At 40.1% G+C, this 21,849-nt stretch overlaps 1 pseudogene; it reads right to left on the bottom strand.

Moving 5' to 3' along the window:
- LOC108178209 (serine/arginine-rich splicing factor 10-like) overlaps positions 1 to 17,214 on the bottom strand; it is a 100,187-nt pseudogene extending 82,973 nt beyond the window's left edge.
- Positions 17,215 to 21,849: the final 4,635 nt, after the last annotated feature.

The following is a 21,849-nucleotide window of genomic DNA, read 5'->3' as shown; positions in this document are numbered from 1 at the left end:
CACTTGGGCCATCCTCCACTGCACTCCCTGGCCACAGCATAAAGCTGGCCTGGAAGAGGGGCAACCGGGATAGAATCCGGCGCCCCGACCGGGACTAGAACCTGGTGTGCCGGCGCCGCAAGGTGGAGGATTAGCCTAGTGAGCCACGGCGCCAGCCTGTATCCTATATTTCAATGATCCCAGATTTCCCCAACCAGGGTCCCAACCTTCTTTTTTTTTTTTTTTTTTTTTGACAGGCAGAGTTAGACAATGAGGGAGAGAGAGAGAGACAGAGACAGAGACAGAGACAGAGAAAGGTCTTCCTTTTCCATTGGTTCACCCCCCAAATGGCCGCTACAGCCAGTGCGCTGATCCGAAGCCAGGAGCCAGGTGCTTCCTCCTGGTCTCCCATGCGGGTACAGGGCCCAAGCACTTGGGCTATCCTCCACTGCCTTCCCGCACCACAGCAGAAAGCTGGACTGGAAGAGGAGCCACCAGAACAGAATCCGGAGCCCCAAACAGGACTAGAACCCCAGGGTGCCGGTGCTGCAGGCGGAGGATTAGCCAAGCTGCGGCGCCGCCGGCGGCCCCAACCTTCTTAACAGACCTTTTGAAGTTGCACATTTAAAGTTACCTGGAGTTCTGCAGTCTTAACTAATGGAAGCCTGAGCACACTTCTCAGGTATGCCCACTCTTCTAGGATATCAAATAATTGCCAAAAGGCCTGCTAGCTCTCATGCATAGTCTTTATAGTTTAACTGCTCTCATTTTTTCATTACCCCTATGTTAACCATCATAACAACTTATTAGTATCCACCTACTCCCACGTTCGTATAGACACTTTTCCACTCATAACTTTCAAAGGGTCTGAGTCACCTTGCTATCAGTCAGTGCATCCCTATCCATCAATATTTTACTGCATCAACACTGGGGAGTAATTTGGTCATAGCCTGCTACCTTTTATCAGAAATTATCTGTGTCTCACATTCTATATAACATCGAGTTCTCTTTGTTAGATGGGGCAGTGAGTGATGCAGTCCTTAAGCCCATCTTAAAATCTGCTTTCTTGGACCTTTGCTGATACCATTGTCATGGTTCTCCAAGAAGCAGACGCTAAGGTAAAACTGAGTATGCAAGAAATTTATTGGCACAGGGTTGGGAGGGTTAGAGTGAAAAATAAAAGTGAGAGGCAACAGAATTGGGTGAAGCAATGAATACAATGCTGGACTCATGCTGGGGCAGGCACTGAGGATCCCTGGCCTGGCTGTGGAGGAAGTTCTTTCCTTAAAGCCTCGTTGCACTCTGTGGGAAGAACTTTCTCATTCATTGATCTCCACCAGCCTTGGCATGGCTCTCTGATGGGTAAGAGGTAGGGCTTTGGGGAAAATGACTAAGTTTACCCCCATGAATGGATTAATGCCCTTATAGAACTGGATTCATTCAGAGGGAGAGTTAACCATCTCTGACCTGTCACTTCTGCCTTGTGCATTCTGCCTTCCACATTCTGTATTCATCCTCTCCAAAGGATTCAGCAAAAGGGCACTATCTTGGAAACACAGGCCCTCATCAGACACCATACTGCTCGTGCCATGATCTTGAACTTCTTAACCTCAAGAATTGTGAGAACAAGAATTCTGTTTTTACTGCTGTTTATTAATTGCCCAGTCTAGTATTTTGTTATAGTCACACAAATGAACTAAGATATTAACAAAAGAATAAAAATAATAAAATAATAAAAATAATTCAGTGGCTTAAGGAGCATGTAGTTTTCTTTCTTTCTCATGAAACATTCTGGGAAAGGTGTTTTGGGTGGATTGGCAATTAATAGTAGTTTTGCCATCTTCACTGTGTAACTGTCAAGGTGGTGCTTACCACCACTTCAGCCTAAAGTGTATGGGAGTGCATACACAGAAGTCTAAAGGAGACAAGCGTTACTGCCCTTCACATACCATTTGGAGGAATGTAGTCATTACAGATAATTCTAGGGGCTTGAGAATGTATTACTATATAGCTTAGCTACAATTCTATTAATATGAAAGAAGACAAGAATGTATTCAGATTGATAACTTACTGCCAAACTTGATCAACGTTAGGCATTTCAAGTGGTTTTCTCCTTAAAATTAACATGTGAAGAATAGAACTCATTATTCTTCTCCTTCCTTTGCTACACTTTGTAATGGTGCTACCATTTTTCCAGTTATCCTTGCACAACATTATGGAGTTTTGGGCTCTTTCGTTCTCTCTTTATCCGTAACCAACTGGTTGCCAAGAAATTATTTGTTCTGCCTGACTCATGTCTTCTACATCTGTCTCCTCCTTTCTGTTTCCACATCACCAATTTTGGTCAGTTCTCATTACCAGTTACCTCAGCTACTGTGATCACTTCCTACTTGTCTGTATAGTTTCAAATGTTTCCCTATTTTCCGTACGACCCGGTGAATTAATCTTTCCAAAGCATGTCTCTCAACTGTCACGATTTTGTTTAATGGTTCCTCAGAGCCTATATAAAATTAAACACAAGTTGGCCACCAATACAGTTTGAGTGCTTTGTCTTCCACGCTGTTGGCTTTTACATCAAACTTTCCAAACAGGGTAAGCTACCAGTACCCAAATATTTTGCATGATGTCTCACTTTCAAGCTCAACTTGCCCCAGTTGGTCCTTTGAGATTCCTATTCCCCTGTTTCTAGGGTTTCATGAGATTAAACATAGGCTCTGGATACCTGGTTTCTATTAGCTGTACTATGAGCTTATTAACATTTATGTCATTTAATATCTCAGAACTTCTGTTTCTTCATTTCTAAAAGTAAAATAATACACCCATTCACACAGCGTTGTTGTCAGAATACAATAACTTCTATAAAGTACCTGATATATATTAAGTACTAGATTTTGTTTAATGTTTCATGTTTTTTTCACTTTTTGAAATATTTTCCATTTCAAGTATGAGCTCCTCCCTTAAGTCTGTTGTGTTTATTTGTTACAGGTTTGCCAGCCTGGTCAAAGTGAAATCCCCAAATATCAACATGCTTCAGCAGCTGGCCTTGCTCTTAAGACACCTCTGCTGTTGCATTCAGCAAAGCATGTCACAGGTAGCTCACCAGTCCAGGAGAATAAAAGACATTTGGAACAGTTACGGTCTGGTCTAGTCCAGTCCAAATCTAGTCATACAGAAATGCGCATGTTAGAGTAAATGGTCTGTTATTTCAGGCCAAGGAGTTGGCATGATTTCTTATGAAGCACTGTTGTAAGAAAACTGATAGACACAAATTGTAATACTAAACAGGATATACTCAGTGTTCACCCGATAAGTTGCTTAAAATTTGACTTTAAAAATCACACTAGTTCTAATTGTATTTCCTTAAGGCTTTACTTTCTCCATCATTTTTTGTTTTTAATGAGAAAGTTGCACATCTTCTTTTTTGTTTTTAAAGAGAAAGCTGTATTATAAAAATAAAATTATAAGAGCCTCAGAATTTTGTTTTTCACAAGAGAAGCCTGTGATTCAAAAACCAGCAACTCAAAGAAACTGCTTGACACCTGTAAGTCAGCCAATCTGAAAATGACAATAACCAATGAATATCACTGCAGAGAATGCAGAATGTACAGGATAACTCTTCTCAAATCTGTTATGTAGAAGAAAACAGAAATTCAGTTTCAACTCTATTTGAAGTTGCATGAAATTCTTAAAACAAAAATAATTATTGCTAGTATTTACTACCTAGCATGCCACGTGATAGATACTTGCAACCAATCATCCGGTTCAAATTCAACTTATAAAGTAATTCTGTGATATATGTGTGATTTTTCCAAGAGAGTTTACATTTCTTGTGTTAAGTCACACATTTTAGTACCAGTCAGAGCTAGGATGCAAAAATAGATTCTCCAGAGTCCAAAAACCATTCTCTTCCACCGTGCCACACACTGAGATGAAAATTGAATTTATCAAGACTTAGGCAAAAGGGTGTCAAACTTAACCTCACTTACAGCTTTACAAAAGTAAATTGTGTCAATTGTTTATATATAACTTTGGTTAAATCTAATTTAATACATATAGATACAGCACATTTCTGTTTAACTAGATGTCATTTTTTTTTCAGTAATCTCTGGGAATCATATGAATTCATTCTTCTACTATTTATTAAATAGAAGGTTATTTATCTTTGTTAAAAATTATTTATTTATTTGAAAGGCAGAGAGTGACAGGGAGAATGAGGGGGAGGGGAGAGAGAGATGTCTTCCATTCACTATTCATTCCTCAATGACCACAACAGCCAGTTCTGGGCCTGATTGAAGCCAGGAGCCAGGAACTCCATCTTGATCCTCGATTTTTGTGGCAGGGGCCCAAGCACTTAAGTCATCGTCCACTGCCTTCCCAGGTGTATTAGTAGGAAGTTAAATGGGAAGCAGAGCAGCAAGGATTTGAACCAGCACTCCAATATAGGATTCTGGATTCCCAAGTGGCAGCTTAACCTGCTGAGCCACAACATTGGCCCCAGCAATTGATCTTGAGCATGTTCTACTGTCTGTTCTGGAAACTGAGAAAAATGAGAAACAAACATCCTCCCCTGCAGGGAATTTATAACCTCATTAGCAGGCAGGTAAACAAATTATTAATGATAAATATTAATTAGAAAATGTTAATTAATCAAGATTTATACTGATCACATTGGTAGAAATCACCATGTTGTATGATGCTAAGCTTTGGCAGGAATAAGAAAATCTAAAATGTGGATGTCATGGTACCATACTAAAAACAATGACATGTTTTGTTTTACACATGCTGCATTTGAGGTGTGTGTATGAAGCCAAGTGGAGACATCCAGTAGGAAATCATACATAACAAGTTTAGTGTTAGAGGACAGCTCTCCAATTGAAATATAGCTCTAGGAGTTTCTGGTTTTGGCTGTGGAAGCCAAAAAATAAAACAAAAGCTAAAATGTCTCTTAACACATACATTTCCATATCTGGGTACCAATTCTCTAGCCTTCAGCCAAAATTGGACTTTTACCATGAATACTTACTATGCCAACCTAAATAAAGGGGTGTGATTAAAGTTTTGGGTGTGAATCTGCAAGTGGGAAGTGGGCCTATGAGTACATGATCCACATTCTCAGGCAGCTCTTCATGAGCAGATGTCCCTTCTTTCAATTATGAATTACTCTAAGAATTTCATGAAAACTATGAATCTTTCCCCAGAGCAAGGGAGAAACACATTTCTGAGAGTCATTTCAGTGTTATATATCCTCTAATGAACACAAGGTTAAAAATGCTTGGTAAAGATTCATCATTATTATATGACTCATTTTCATCTTTCAAACACTTTTTCCCTACTCATGGAAAAAGTTCCTTTTCAGCTATTTCCATGAACTAGTAGTAATAGAATTCATTGCAGATAGAAGGAAAGACAATCTTGGCAATGAATATTGACTTCCATGGAGTTATGGAGTATAGACTCACGGCTACATATGACTGTCTCACTAAATTTGGAGGAAAAAAGGAAAACTAACTGATCCTATTCTTGTTCCTAGAAATCTATATAAAAGTATTTTAAATTATCTCTTTTTTAATTTTCTTGACTCTGTCTATATTATATGTTCTGTTGCTGTTTATGAGGCAATATATTGTCCAGGTTCCATTTCAAAAGCCAAGTGCCTCATTAACAGTGACAAAGAAGCTGTACCTGTATCTCCTGGATCAGCACAATAAATGCCTATTGGTAGTTTTAAACCCATGGACTCTGACTGCCATTCCAAGAAATGATACTGCATCCTTAATGATGAATGGTCAAAACTCTCTAGATTAAAGGTGCTTTCCTCCATCATAAACATATGGAAATTAATGGGAAATAGTGTTTAATCCAGTAAACTTGCTGATTGTCAAATTCATTCTATTACTTAAAATATTTTTTCCAGTTCAGTTTTATGTCTTAAATAATGCTTTTCCCATTCTTTTTCTCTCTTGAGGGACATTTACTTCTGACATCTATTTTTCAAAAAATGCATATCTGGGACACATTTCATCTATCTTTCAGACATTGTGACAATAGATTAAAAGGATGCAAGACTGAAATAAAAATATCTGGGATCAAATTCTACTCTAGAAAACAACTATATGCCTGGGACAAGTCCCTATACTTCTCTGCTCTTCTGATTTAGAACTGAGGGCAATACTTTCTCTTTCTGCTAAAGCTGTTGCAAGGATCACATGAGGTGAAGTATATAAAAAGCATTGTTTTTCATGTTTAAGGTCATAAATTTCCCTCCCCCTCCTTCTCTGTTTAAATGAGGAAACTGATGCTCAGATAAGTGTTGGAAAAACATAGAGCCTGGTGACAGAGATAGGACGGACACAAGACTTTGATTCCAAATTCTCTGCTCTTCCCTTGTTATGGAATATGTGTTCTTTTCTGCTACAATGCTACAATGATGAGAACTTGGATAAGCTCCCTGAAGGCTGTGTGCAAGGATGACATGTGTTAGTAAAATGGCATGGTCTTGTCTGTAGCACGATTTCCATCCCAGACAACAACCTAGGCTCTAGCCCCCACCAGCATTGCTGGAAGCCAGGTGACCAGATGGCCCAACCACAGTGTCTGCTCCAGCCCCAGCCTAATGGGATTCCCTGTTCCTACTTCCCTGCCCTGCACCAAATGTTCAACAGGACATATTTCCCGCACACATGTTCTCTCTCCAGATCTCTTTCTTTCTCCTTTACCCTCTCTTTCTCAATCTCTCTCTCACTCGATCCTCCTTTCTCTCTTTGCCCCTTCCCTCCAGCCTATCAGACTTCCCCCATCAATAAACCCTTTCACTTAACTCCAGTGTTTGGTGTTTTGCAGTGGCCTTACAACAAGTATGGCATTGCTTGCTGCACCGAGGGACCACCCAGATTAAGATTTAATCACTTTTTAAAGAGGACAAACTTCAATAACTTAGAGTTTTAATTTTGCCAAGTAGTTTTTCATCAGATTTGGTCAGAGCTGGGCTACTAGAAACAAAAGCAAATCTATAAAATGCAGGGAGAAAGAGAGAAACCCTAGTGTCTGTACATTAGAGAAAGGAATTTGTCTGAAAAATTATCAAATGGGGGTTGTGTTAGGTGCTTAGTCTGCTCTGTGCTGTGCGATATACAGTTCTTCTCAATTCCACGTGAAATTTTTATTACATTCTCGCTTGTTCAGTGTTTCATAGAAAAAACTTGGCTTGGGGAGAAATGCTATGAAGCCCTGAGCTCTGTGAGAAGGCAGAGACAGAACCAAACCAGGCAGCCAGGCAAGAGTTACTTGAGGACAAACAGAGGGAAAGAGCTCTGTAAATATCAGTAATTATTTTTGTTCTCTAAATCAGCCACCCCTTGCATCTGACAGGGAACTAACAGCTTAACTTTCCAGCGAGGGAAGAGTTGCATTCTGATCTATGGTCTTTGAACTCCGCATCACAGTTACACAATCTGCATAAAATAGGAAGGTATTCTGTTTCTGTCATTAAACTTTGCTTTTCCTCTCTATCCTTTTAATCAAAATGTATCTCACCATACCTTACATTCGACTTTATGAAACAGCATTCCAACATTCCAGGAGCAGGCATTTGGCCTTGCAGTTAATATGCCCGCACCACATATCAAAGTGCCTGGATTCCATTCCTGGCTCCAGCTTATGATTCCCTTTTCCTGCCAGTGCAGAACTTGTGAGGCAGCAGGTGCTGGCTCAAGTAATGGCTTTCCTTCCCAGGAGGAGTTCTCACTTCCCAGCTTCAACCTGGCCCACTGCAGGCTTTGTGGAGTGACCTAAAAGGCGGAGCTCTGTTGGTCTGTTTGCCAGCCTATCTGTCCCAGTTCTTCCTCTGAGTCTCAAATAAATTCATTTAAAAAATTTTTTAAACATAATTGTTTCTCCTAACTATTGTTCTTCATCCTAATGTATCATGGCAGCAAGACTTTACCTTTGATAAGAAGACAGCATATATATATATATATATATATATATATATATATATAATGAAATACTACTCAGCCATTAAAAAAAAGAATGAAATCCTGTCTTTTGCAACAAAATGGATGCAACTGGAAATCATTACGCTTAGTGAACAAAGCCAGTCACCAAACGACAAATACCATGCTTTCCCTGATATGTGGTAGTTAATAGAATACAAAAAAAAGTATAAGAATGAAATGGACATATTGTGATTTGATTGCTGTTTTAGCTCTTGTTTATACTCCTGTGGAACTGTGTTCTTTCTACTCTTATTGAATATTATGATTAGTAGTGCAATAAGCCTGTGATTATAGAGTGGATTGAAATTATGTTTATGCAAAAATTAAAGATAAAAAGAAAAGAAGGAAGGAAGAAGGGGGTTGAGGGGGAAGGATAGGAATTATGATTATCTTCTTGGAATTATACAAATGAAATACATATGACCTATTTTCTATATTAATAAAAATTTTTAAAAAGCATATTTGTTGACATAGCACAATGTGTTCCCTTTATTATGTCTCAATTTAGAAGTGAAAGTAAATGGATTTTTGGTTTCCATAGTCACTGAATTGTAGAAAGACTGGTCTTAGAGGAAAGGAGCCAGAGGAGTCCAAACATCCTGCAATGTTAGGACATCAAAGAATTGTCCTTTCCAAAGCTCAGGAATGTCTTGCCCTCATTGCAAGACATCTCTGTATGCTTCTGAGATAATAGAAGTTTATACATTAATGGGACAAGAATTCCAACTTAATTTTGACTCATTCACATGTAGCACTGCAAAGATTAAATGATTTTTTGCTATTACTCAAGTGCGTTTCCCTCTGTAAGGGATAGATAGTGAGTGATATAGTATATTATCCAATCATACCATCATAGGCTTGTGTTGCTTGTTCAGTTATCAGACCAACCAAATATGCTAAGCCCCACATCCACCATTATTTCCAATCTAATCAGAAACTGAGAGTAATTAGTTGGTTATTTTTAGAACATCCCTTTGATGTCTATAGTATGAAAACACTCATATAAAAGATAAAGAAAATAATCGTTTTACATTGAAAAACTAAAGATAATACTTTAGATTTCTTGATCACTGAGAGACAATACTTAATACAAATAGATTATGAAAGATTATTGGGTTATATCCTGGGTTAGCAGAAAAGCATCATTTAATCAGCTATGAATAACCACCATGGTTGTCACAGAAATACTCTCACCATGTATTTGCCATTTGTTTTATGTGAGAGGTGTTAAATTTCTCACACTTATGCATTATAATTTTAACTACAGTCTATCAATAAATATAATGTCTATAATATAAAATATGAGTATTATATATTTTGCTGATGGAGGCTGATCAATCTATCACTAGAACAATTTTAATTGCTCATTAAACATAGCAATTACTTTTATAGTGAGCAAAAAAATCTGTACAACAATAATTTAAAGGGAGAAGGTAAGGATAAAAGCAGAAAGCAATTTATATTCTTGATCCATTTAATTACTGTGGTTTGGGGAGCATAATACCCAGAAACAAAGAGCATTCTTCTCACTCTATGATCCATGACTCCTTTCCATTAAAAAAAGGAAAAAAAAAGAAAAAAAACTTGTTCACAATGCACATGCTCATTGATTCTTATCTTCTCACTACTGTAGCTAAAATTTTAAATGTAATCACCTTTATGTTTTTTAAAGCCTTATTTTAAAAAAAATCTTTCATGTGTTGAAGATCTCTGCTTTATTAGATTTCCAAGGATCTGGAAATTTGACAGTTCTAACATTATCAGAAATTCTTCTCAGACACTTCAAACCCTGAAATTACATTCCCTTTTCTTTTAGTTCAAGTCAATGACTCATTAAAGCCAAGATCTTGATATTAAATACCATGAAGTTTCTCAAATGGCCCCCTCTAATCGCCAGTGAATTTATAGTTCCATTGATGTTACAATACATAGTGAGAAAATACACACAAAAGCTGACAAATAATGCATGTGAGTAGTTGTACTATGAAAATATGGAATCAGTTGGCAGTTCCACATTGAGATCTAGAAGTAGATTAGATAACTGGAATTAAACGATGAATATTCTGAATTAACACTAAATGCATTTGCCATTGCAAAACTCAGCATTGCAGTTGGGCTTACAATGCCTTATTTAGGAATAGTAATTATTCATTGTGAGATCTGTAAACCCAGAACATCGTTTAGCCAACAAGTGAGATGAAAACCGCATTATTCTTATTTATTATGTGAGCGTTGGCCACATACTTACCATACTTCTGAACTACTTCTGGTCTATTCCTTCCCCTCTTAGAATTCATAATCTGCTTTATCCAATCCTACTTGACTAAAGAAAGAACACTAGAACCTCAAAATACCAAAAAGAGATTTTATTAGACTACCATAGCATAAATAATAAGCCAGTTTTATTTTAAAAATCTATTTAGGGATGAGGAATGTTTTTAAAACTTTTTAAAGGAAACATTTACTATAACTTGAAAATTGTTTTAGAGTACGAGAAGAAAAATTTAACAAACTTTCCAGAGATTCTCTTATAATTTTTATCTTCATTTTTAACTTTCTTGAGATAACATGTTTTTAATTTACTTTATAGTCAAAGACTTAATGCTCCACTAAATAAAGAGTTCAGCAAATAAAAAATAAAAAAGACATGGTTCAGCAGGAATACAGGTAAGGACCATAAACAATAATCTAATAAAAGTTGTCAATTTGACTCAAATACAGTAAATTTTTAAATAGCCAGAGATCATTAAAAATATAGTAGTATATCATTCTTTTTTTTCTTTTTATTTTTTTAACTTTTATTTAATAAATATAAATTTCCAAAGTACAGCTTTTGGATTACAGTGGCTCCCCCCCATAACTTCCCTCCCACCCGCAACCCTCCCATCTCCTGCTCCCTCTCCCATTCCATTCACCATCAAGATTCATTTTCAATTATCTTTATATACAGAAGATCAATTTAGTATATATTAAGTAAAGATTTCAACAGTTTGCACCCCCACAGAAACACAAAGTGTAAAATACTGTTTCAGTACTAGTTATAGCATCAATTCACATTGGACAACACATTAAGGACAGAGATCCATTCTTAACAATTTGCTTGACAAAGATTTAAAACAAAGTTTGGCAAAAAATTTAATTGCAAGATCATGTGGGTGAAGAATATCTGTCCCATGGGCAGTATGAGGCCTGCAAAATCACCTGATCTGGCCCAACCAAGGCTACCGCAGGCAGATCTTTAGATTCAACAAATCTATAGCAGGCTAATTTTAAAGTTGCCAATGCCTGCAAACAGTGCTATAAATATTCAATGGTCCTTGACAGAAAATAAGGGTTCGCTACTCCTCTGTAGTGGATGAATTTTTAACTGAAAGAATATAAAAAGCAACTTGAAAAAGTCTAATTTCCTGAACCCCAATCCAAAATACATTTTACTAATTTTCTGAATTCCAAGTACTACCTTTATTTTTACTGTTCTGTAAATTTAATCAATTTTTTTTTTCAGAAAAGAAATACACACACACACACACACACACACATATATATATATATAAATTATTAGTAAGTTGAGTCAAAATCAAATTATGGATTTTATCAGAATATTCTTCAAATCAAGTGATGATGATGATGCCATTTAATGTTGGACCCTACATGGTCCAGAATGGAGTTGCACATACTAGATGGGGCTGGATATAAAGCGTTTTTTCAAGTGTACAATCACTTATGCCTTTGTTGAATAGTATTAATAAAATACTACCACTAAGATGCATGTTTATAATGCCTTTCAGTTTATAAAATACTTCTTCTTAAAATACTTGCTCCCTGACTGATTCCTAATGGTATCTGTGTGAGAAGGTAGCTCAAGCATCTCATTTTAGGCACTTAGAAATTAAGAAGTCTTGTTGTTAAGTGATTTTACCAAAACTACAAATGTACAATGGGAAGTAGATGGAGAGCAGATATAGTTAATCTGTCTCTGGTTCCCAGACTCCCTCCATCTTATTGCTCTCAATCTACACCTGATGAGATTAGCACAGCTTTTCAGCATAAAGAAACATAGTGGTGAACAAAAAGTATTTCAATTCTCAAGGCTCTTACAAATATATGAATTTATCTTCTGAAAATTTTACCAAACAATATTCACGTGAATATTACATTTGTCTCTATTTGTTTCATACTCTGCCACTCACACACTGGGTGTCTATGGACAGCTCAATCTTTGCTTATTCATTCAGCAACTCCTTGATGACTGTCTACTTTTAGCCATGTTCTTAATATTGAGGGTGAACAAAACAGAGGCAACATTCAGTTCTCCTTCTAGTGTGGGTAGATAGATATACAATAAAGATAAAATGATAAATATACAGTAAGTTTAAAAGTAGTAAGTGAGATGAAGGAAGAAGAAAAGCATAGAAGAAAAATAGAAAATGCCAGAAGGCTGAGTCATTGGGAGAATTGTGAACAAAGAGATCTTGGGAATGAAGTTAGAAGCAAAGCAAATAGTACAAAGATTCCAAGGCAAGCATGTACACGGAGGAGTTAAGGAACAAGAAACCTACAACATAAGAAATAAAAGTAATAGCAATAACTAGGGATCAGATGGAATAGGTCACTGATAATCATTTTTTAAACTTTGGCATTTACTCTAAGTATAGAGCATCAGAAGGGAAAAAATTAGCAGTTGATAGACAAATTTTTTGTACTGATTCAAAACTCTAAAATAATATTGTTCCTCTATTCTTTTCCATCTCCTAAACTTTAAGTGGGAAGGATTCACAATACAATAAAAACATAACCCCATTAGATGCTTGATTATAATTTAGCAGTGGCTATAAATATGATAGCTTAGGAACTTGTATATTATAAAAATAATCCTGTTTCAGTTAAACTTTTATTCATTGAAAGTGATCAGATACCCAGATGAGTTGAACACTCTGGAAAGCAATAAATGGAGTAGACTCACAGAGATACAGGAAAAGATCTGATATTAATAAAAGAATCCTTAATTAGAAGTCAAAAGATATGGTTTGAGCCCAAGTTCAGTTATGTGCAATTTTAAGTAAAATCACTAAACTTCCTGAGTATCATTTCCTCTTACCTGTTTTGTCTCCCTCCAAGGTTTATGATGAAGATCAATGAGACTGTGTTTGTATGTGAGAAAGCACTATAAATAAGTGAAGATATAGAATAAATGAATATAGCTAGTAGTAGTGATATTATTCAGAAATACTCAAATCATGACATATTTCAGTGAATAAGTTAAAGTAATTGGGATTGTTAATTCTAGAGGATTCTACTGTTATTTATTATTATTTTTTTTTTTTGATAGGCAGAGTGGACAGTGAGAGAGAGAGAGACAGAGAGAAAGGTCTTCCTTTTGCCATTGGTTCACCCTCCAATGGCCGCCGCGGCCAGCACACCGCGCTGATCCGAAGGCAGGAGCCAGGTGCTTCTCCTGGTCTCCCATGGGTTGCAGGGCCCAAGTACTTGGGACATCCTCCACTGCACTCCCGGGCCATAGCAGAGAGCTGGCCTGGAAGAGGGGCAACTGGGACAGAATCCGGCGCCCCGACCAGGACTAGAACCCGGTGTGCTGGCGCCACTAGGCGGAAGATTAGCCTGTTGAGCCATGGCGCCGGCCTCTACTGTTATTTTCTTAAATAAAAATCTTGCCCAGAATTCCACCAAGAATTTCATCCAATATTGTTCTCTTCTCCTATTCAATCAATGCATTCCCCCTGAGCTCCAGATCTATATTTCAGGAGGTTGTTGAATATTCCTATAAGTATAAATACCTCAAAATTAATGTTTATCAGATTTTCCTTATCTTTCTCCCACACTGTCTCTCTTCCCATACTCTCTCTCTTAGTGAAAAGAGTTGTCATCTACCCAATTTCTTAAGTGAAAAAGCTAAGTCTTCATTCACTCCTCCCTATCCCTTATATCCTCCATCCATTTGAGTACATTAATTGTAGAGACAGTGTTTGACTTTGCTTTGCAACTTATTAGCCATGAGACACCAACAAAGTCATTTAACCTCTCTGTGCTTCAGATCCCCTATGTATAAAATGGGTATAGAGGTGCCAGCATTGTGGCAGTGGATTAAGACACCACTTGCTACGCTAGCATCCCACATAAGGGTGCAGTTTCAAGTTCCAGATGCTCCACTGCTGATCCAGTTCCCTGCTATTGTACCTGTTAAAGGAAGCTGATGATGGCCCAAGTACCTGGGCCCTTGCCAGCCATGTGGGAAACCCAGATTGAGGTCTGGATTCCTGACTTCAGCCTGGCCCAGCACTGGCAGCAGATGAAAGTATGTTCTCTCTCTCTCTCTCTCTCTCTGTCTGGGTGTGTGTGTGTGTGCGTGTGATTTGTCTTTCAAATAATTAAATATATCTCTTTTTAAAAATGGGTATAGAGGGGCGGGCGCTTTGGCGCAATGAGTTAACACCCTGGCCTGAAGCGCCGGCATCCCATATGGGCACTGGTTCGAGACCCGGCTGCTCCACTTCCAATCCGGCTCTCTGCTATGGCCTGTGAAAGCAGTAGAGGATGGCCCAAGCCCTTGGGCCCCTGCACCCGTGTGGGAGACCCAGAAGAAGCTCCCGGATTCTGGCTTCGGATCGGCGCAGCTCCGGCCGTTGCGGCCAATTGGGGAGTCTCTCTCTCTCTCTCTCTCTCTCTCTCTCTCTCTGTCTCTCCTCTCTCTGTGTAATTCTGACTTTCAAATAAATAAAATAATCTTTTAAAAAAATGGGTATAGAATAGTATACTGCACAAGATGTTTGTGAGAATTCTCTCTCCCTCTCTCTACAAACACACACATACACACACACACACACCCCTTGGGATAGTTGTGTACTGTTTGTGCAAGGTGTCCAGCGCATAACAAATCTTCCCAGGCAGACGAATCAATTAATTCACAAGCTTTTATTGGGATTCCACTCCTGGGTGAGGTTCCCCGGTCCCAACAGAGCGGGGGCCAGGGAAGTCGCATGTCAGAGGTTGGGAGGGCTCCTTTTATAGATACAGGGCGTGGGGGTTAAAGGTTGAGGCAGGTATGATCCTCATTGGTTGACCTTTAGGCACTCATGGGGACCCTGACAAGGACTTTTCTTCCCGAAGTGCAGGTTCATTCCCGAAAGTATAAACCTTCTCTCCTTGTGGATCCCAAAACTACCATCATGCTATATAAATTTTCCCTATTATGAGTATTATGATTAACCCTTACAAATTCTAAACCTGGATGATCCACTGGCTCTGATCTTGCTCTCATCACCCATTCCTTTTGCCTTACTTTCATTGTCTCCTACTTGAATGACACTTTTCCTTTCTTCCTCTTCTTCCTCTTCCTCCTCTCCCTCCTCCACCTCTTCCTCCTCCTCCTTCTCCTCCTCCTCCTCCTGGTTTTGGCTTTTGCCCTGCCCAGACTGCCCTGGGGCATTAGGAGTAAACACAGATGGTATTTCTCTACCCCATCCCCACCATCTAAATAAATTCCAAAAATAAGAAAAGCTCAGTTGAGTCTCAAATGAAGAATAAAGGAGAAATTCACAGCATGGAATGGGTGCTTTGCCATTATCTACCAAGTTCAACTTCTGCTACCACTTCTCTACTGATGTAAGCCATACTGTAATGTAGCCCTGAATTTTCTGCTATTCCCTAAACTCATCATAAAGTGCCACCATTCAATGCTATTCCCTTTTCCTGGATTACTTACTCAACCTCTTCCCTGCTTGGCAGATTTGAACTCATCCTCCAAATTCCAGCTCAAACATCTTCAATGTGACTTTTTTTTTTTTAAGGTTTATTTATTTATTTGTGTGGGGAGCAACTCGGACTAGACTAAGTTACTGGAATTAAGACTTATTCTATGCATCTGCTCTCCCACAATATGGCGCTGGGAGAGGAGGCAACAGCTTCTACCCAGCTGCCTCTCACCAACTTGACAAGCTGCAGGAGCTGCTCCTGATTGGAGGAGAGCAGCGTACTCGGCGTGTGGGTAGCAGAGTTGGGATTGGTGGAAGAGGACTATAAAGGAGGAGAGAGACGGCATGCACGAGGAACATCTAAGGGGAACACCTGTGCAGCCCCCGAGAGAGCTGGCCGGCGGTGTGCCGCTCCCCCGCGGAAGTGGGAATGTGGCAGGGGGAACCGCCCTTCCACGGAGGTGGAAGGGTCGGTAGCCAACCCGGGAAGAACCAGCAGCAAACCCGGGGAGGGCCGAGCAGACAGAAGAACAGCGCAGGGTCCTGTGTCGTTCCTCCACGAAGAGGGGGAGCGACAATTTGAAAATCAGAATTAGAGAAGAGAGAGAGAGAGAGAGAGGAGAGAGATGGAGACAGAGAGAGATCTTCCATCCACCAGTTCACTTCCAAAATGGCCTCAATGGCCGGGGCTGGGCCAGGCTAAAGCCAGGAGCCAGGAGCTTCATCCGAGTCTCCCATGTGGGTTCAGGAATTCAAGGACTTAGACCATCTTCCGCTGCCTTCCCAGGCCACCAACAGGGAGCTGGCTCAGAATTGGAGAAGCCAGGACTCAACCAGCCCCCATACAGGATGCCAGCACTGCAGACGGCGGCTTGGCTCTCTGTGCCACAATGCTGTTCCCGTGAATCATTTTTAGATTCCTTTAAATTCGGATTTTCTGCAGACTTTTGCCAACTCTTCCACTACATCACTTGCCTGGTTAAGTAGTTTACTTTTAAATATATTGATACATATGGTCTAGTGCCCCTTAAGATCATGAAGTATTTTTTAAGATATATTTATTTATTTTAAACACAGAGTTACAGAGAGAGAGAGAGAGAGGAAGAGACAGAGACAAAGAGATCTTTCATCCACTGGTTCACTACCCCAATTGGCCACAAATGTCAGAGCTAGGCCAGGTTGAAGCCAAGAGCCAGGAGCTTCATCTGGGTCTCCCATATGGGTACAGGGGCCCAACTACTTGAGCCATCCTCACTGCTTTCCTAGTCACATTAGCTGGGAGTTCCACAAAAGTGGAGCAGCTGGGACATGAACCAGCACCCATATGGGATACTGGCACTGCAGGCGGCAGCTTAACCCACTATGCCACGGCACCAGTCCCAAGAAGCATGTTTTGTTCATTGCTCCAACTTTTGACACATAGGTGGTTCACCGTGGCTGTTTCTTGAATGAGTAAATGCCTGAACTGACCTTTTCTGTGGTATGTCTGTAAGAGCACTGGTTTCCAAATCTCCATCTCTTGACAGGGTCATGCTGAGTCTAAAAGAATCACTGGGTAAGTGAACTAAAAGTTCTAAGCACCAGAGATTCTGTATCAATAGTCCTCAAGTGCAGTAATCTACATGCTAACAATCTCCCTAGCGGAGACCACTTGTGTGAGTTTTTCTCTGCACAAGATGTCCAGCTAAGAGGGCAGGAGCTAAAATAGGGCTCAGACTCCTTTCTTAATGTCAGTTTTGTGTTCTCTGAGGGAAAGGAGCACAACATGTAATATGCAATAAATCGCTGTGGATACTAGTGAGCCCCTTCTAGAAGGATGCTGAATTTAACTATAAATGAGGAATTTATTGATCATGTAGGTGAGTAACCGATAACAATATACGGAGACAAGTTGTAAAGAGCTCTTTATCTTATTTTTTCAGAGATAAAGGCAGTTTATTACCTAGTCACAGCAATAGCATAAGCCAATGCATCAATACTTTTGCAATTGTTCCCAGAGTTCCAATTCCCCCAAGGCACCTGAAAAAGCTCCTTGACACCTACACAGGGCAGTGAACTGTGTTACAGGAGAGGAACACTATGCTTAGGGAACCCCAATATTAGGATATTTTAAAACAAATGCTTGAAGTTCAGTTTCCAAAAAAGGATCTATATGTATTCTGACTTCTAATATACAACTAAATACTAATTCCAAGAAATAATTAATTGTGATAATTCCTGTAACACCATTCAGCTTAAATTCAGTTGCACCAGGAACCCAGAAACTGAGTCATTACAATGGTTTTGAGTTTCAAAATGAACATTGTATGGAATCTGTTTAAACATTAACTAAGATCCATTGGTTTGTAAGATTTTGAGCCAACTTCTCACAATAGGGTTTTCCTCTGTTCTTATTTTAATTGAATGATCAAATTATAACTCAGAATATACAACAGGAAGCCTGAGAAATGGTTTGCAAAGCTTTACATATTTACATACCTTTTGTATCTCTTAATACATGAAGTGCTTTCCATGCACCAATATCCTTATTCTTGTTACTCCCTCCACTTGGCCAGTATTCCTTCTTTTCACCTGGTAATATTTCACTCTTTTTCAAATCAAGATGAAAAATGCAGTTGTGTGTGTGTGTGTGTTTTTTTAAGTCAAACTACCTAACTGAGTAGTTTGAGGGGGTGAGGGAACTTGAAAATGTGCTGAGACTGAATGAAATCTGATGTCCTCCACTGGGATTTTTCTACCTTCGCAGTCCCCATAAAGCAAGGTTGTTTTTAAAAAATACATGTGGCATTGACTCACTGCTATTATTTTTTTTTACAGGCAGAGTTAGACAGTGAGAGAGAGAGAGACAGAGAGAAAGGTCTTCCTTTTTCCGTTGGTTCAACCCCCAAGTGGCTGCTATGGTCAGCATGTTGCAGCCGGCGCGCTGCGCTGATCCGAAACCAGGAGCCAGGTGCTTCTCCTGGTCTCCCATGCAGGTGCTGGGCCCAAGTCTTGGGCCATCCTCCACTGCACTCCCGGGCCACAGCAGAGAGCTGGACTGGAAGAGGAGCCACCAGGGCAGAATCTGGCACCCCGACCGGGACTAGAACCCAGGGTGCCAGCGCTGCAGGCACAGGATTAGCCTACTGAGCCACGGTGCAGGCTCACTGCTATTATTTAACAAAATAAAATCAAATTTCTGAGAAAGAGAAAAAGCTACTCTAACATATAAGAGCCTATTTGCCAGATATTTTAAAAGCCTATTAGCCACGACTTTTACCATTATGACATATGTTTTGCTAAATATATGTACATGGTATGCAAAAACATCCAGAGTGTACAACAGACAATACAACTGCAAGTTCAACATTCTGTGGTAGGGGCCAGTGCTGTGGCATAGCAGGTAAAGCCACCACCTGCAGTGCCAGCATCCCATATGGGGGCCAGTTCCAGTCCTGGCTGCTCCACTTCAATCCAGCTCTCTGCTATGGCCTGAGAAAGGAATAGAAGATAGCCCAAGTCCTTGGGCCCCTACACCCAAGTGGGAGACCTGGAAGAAGCTCCTGGCTCCTGGCTTCAGATCGGCACACCTCAAGTCATTGAGGCCAAGTGGGGAGTGAACCAGTGGATAGAAGACGTCTCTCTCTCTCTCCTTCTCTCTGCCTCTCCTTCTCTCTCTGTGTAACTCTGACTTTCAAATAAATAAATAAATCTTTAAAAAAATTATATGATGATAAATCCAGAGTTTATGAGCCAGACAATCTCTGGGATTAGAATCTAGGCTGGGCCGGCGCCGCGGCTCACTAGGCTAATTCTCCGCCTTGCGGCGCCGGCACACCGGGTTCTAGTCCCGGTCGGGGCACCGGATTCTGTCCCGGTTGCCCCTCTTCCAGGCCAGCTCTCTGCTGTGGCCAGGGAGTGCAGTGGAGGATGGCCCAGGTGCTTGGGCCCTGCACCCCATGGGAGACCAGGAAAAGCACCTGGCTCCTGGCTCCTGCCATCGGATCAGCGTGGTGCGCCGGCCGCAGCGCGCCAGCCGCGGCGGCCATTGGAGGGTGAACCAACGGCAAAGGAAGACCTTTCTCTCTGTCTCTCTCTCTCACTGTCCACTCTGCCTGTCAAAAAATAAAAAAAAAAAAAAAGAATCTAGGCTGTGACATTTATTAATTGTGGGAGTTTAAACAATTCGCATGCTCTCTCTTAATTTCCTAAAATTGAAAATAGAATTGATATTTACTTCATCTTATATTGTATTAGTATTAAATCAAATAATAAATGTGAAAAGGATGCAAAGTGGCTATAAAATAGTCAATGGGAGGTACTTAGTGATTCATCCAGGAATTATCATAATATCGAGATTTTTCCCACATCAGAGCAATCTATTTTTGGCTTAGACTTCAATAATGAAGTTGCTTTTCCCACAACAAAACAACTTTGCAGGCAGGATACTGAATAAAGAATGCTGACCCAATGGAATACAGAATTCAGTACTGTCAGTGCATGTGATGTGGAGCAAGCAGGAAATGACCATTTATGAATAACTCTTGCCAGATACTTCAAGTGGGCTGAAGAAAGCAAATTTCCCAGTTAATAGGATGAAGGCAATTTCTAAACTTAACTTTGAGGAAATGTAGAAGCTAAAAGTATTTTTGGTAAATAAGTTTTATAACAAAACACATATATTCCAGCATATCAGCACACACACATTTAACAGTTATTCACCCTACACTTCTTTTTTTTTTTTTTTTTTTTTTTTAATTTATTTTGACAGGCAGAGTGGACAGTGAGAGAGACAGAGAGAAAGGTCTTCCTTTGCCGTTGGTTCACCCTCCAATGGCCGCCGCGGCTGGCGCGCTGCGGCCAGCGCACCGCGCTGATCCGATGGCAGGAGCCAGGAGCCAGGTGCTTTTCCTGGTCTCCCATGGGGTGCAGGGCCCAAGCACCTGGGCCATCCTCCACTGCACTCCCTGGCCACAGCAGAGAGCTGGCCTGGAAGAGGGGCAACCGGGACAGAATCCGGCGCCCCGACCGGGACTAGAACCCGGTGTGCAGGCGCCGCTAGGCGGAGGATTAGCCTAGTGAGCCGCAGCGCCGGCCCCACCCTACACTTCTAAACTCCACCTGGTGCAAGGCTCTATGCAATAATGAGAAAGCTGGTCCTATCATTTGGATAAAGTTTGTCCCTCAAGAGCTCCTGTGTGCAAGGTTGGTCCCCAGTATGGATGTTAAGAGATATTGGACCATATGAGGTAGAGATTCATGCATGATGTAAGACAGTTTGGTCTGGAGGCACTGCCCTTGGAAGAAATTGATGTCATTCCCATGGGACCCTAGTTAGTCCTCATGAGAAGGTTGCTATAAAGGAGCACACAGAGCCCCTCCCTAGTCTCTCTGACTTCCTGCATTGCCATGTCACCTTTCATTCTTGTGTGCTTTCCCACTATGATATCATTCACCATGATACAGCATAGTCCATGGGGAGGGGGCAGTGTGGCATGACTATAGCTGGTGACGTTCTGTTCATACTTTCAGCCTCCAAAGTTGAGGGCTGAACAAACTTATTTTCTTTGTAAAGTACCTGATCTCCAGTATTTTGTTTAAAAACAGAAAGTTATTATTTTATAATTATATTATTTTAATAATAGAAAGTAGACAAATAGAGATGCCAAAGAAGTTGTGGCCAAGAGTAGCCCAACACAGACAGAAAGGGACAGGCAGAACCTGAATGACAAGAGCGAAGGAAAAGTGTAAACAGGGCTAGATTTGTCCATCTTCTTTGTTCAAGAAAAGTAAATCACATTGGTTGGGCATAGCTATATATGCTTTCTGTGGTGATGGAAGGGAACTTGAAACTGACATCAGAACAGTTAATTATACATAACTTGCCTTTTAATTGTTTGGTAAACGTCTCAGCAGTGTTGGTAAAGTTCTCCATACATTTTTCTCCCTTTCTCACAGAATTGAAAACCCTCTCTGATCATAGTTATACACTGCCCTCTGAAGCAAATGCTCACTAGCTATCTATTATAATAACATTTCTGGAAAAAAACAATACCAGCTAATCAGCATGCAGTTAAAGAATATAACCTGGGAGTGAAATTTCCATACCAGCACATTGTTCAGTAGTTAAAGCACCATGGGAGAAAGAACTTTCTTTAAATAAACAAGGAATACTCATTAAGCACATT

The sequence above is a fragment of the Oryctolagus cuniculus genome, chromosome 1 (genome assembly GCF_964237555.1).
Source record: "Oryctolagus cuniculus chromosome 1, mOryCun1.1, whole genome shotgun sequence".
Classification (NCBI taxonomy): domain Eukaryota; kingdom Metazoa; phylum Chordata; class Mammalia; order Lagomorpha; family Leporidae; genus Oryctolagus; species Oryctolagus cuniculus.
Note: the sequence above shows the minus strand (reverse complement) of the source record. Positions and strands in the feature narration are given on the sequence as shown.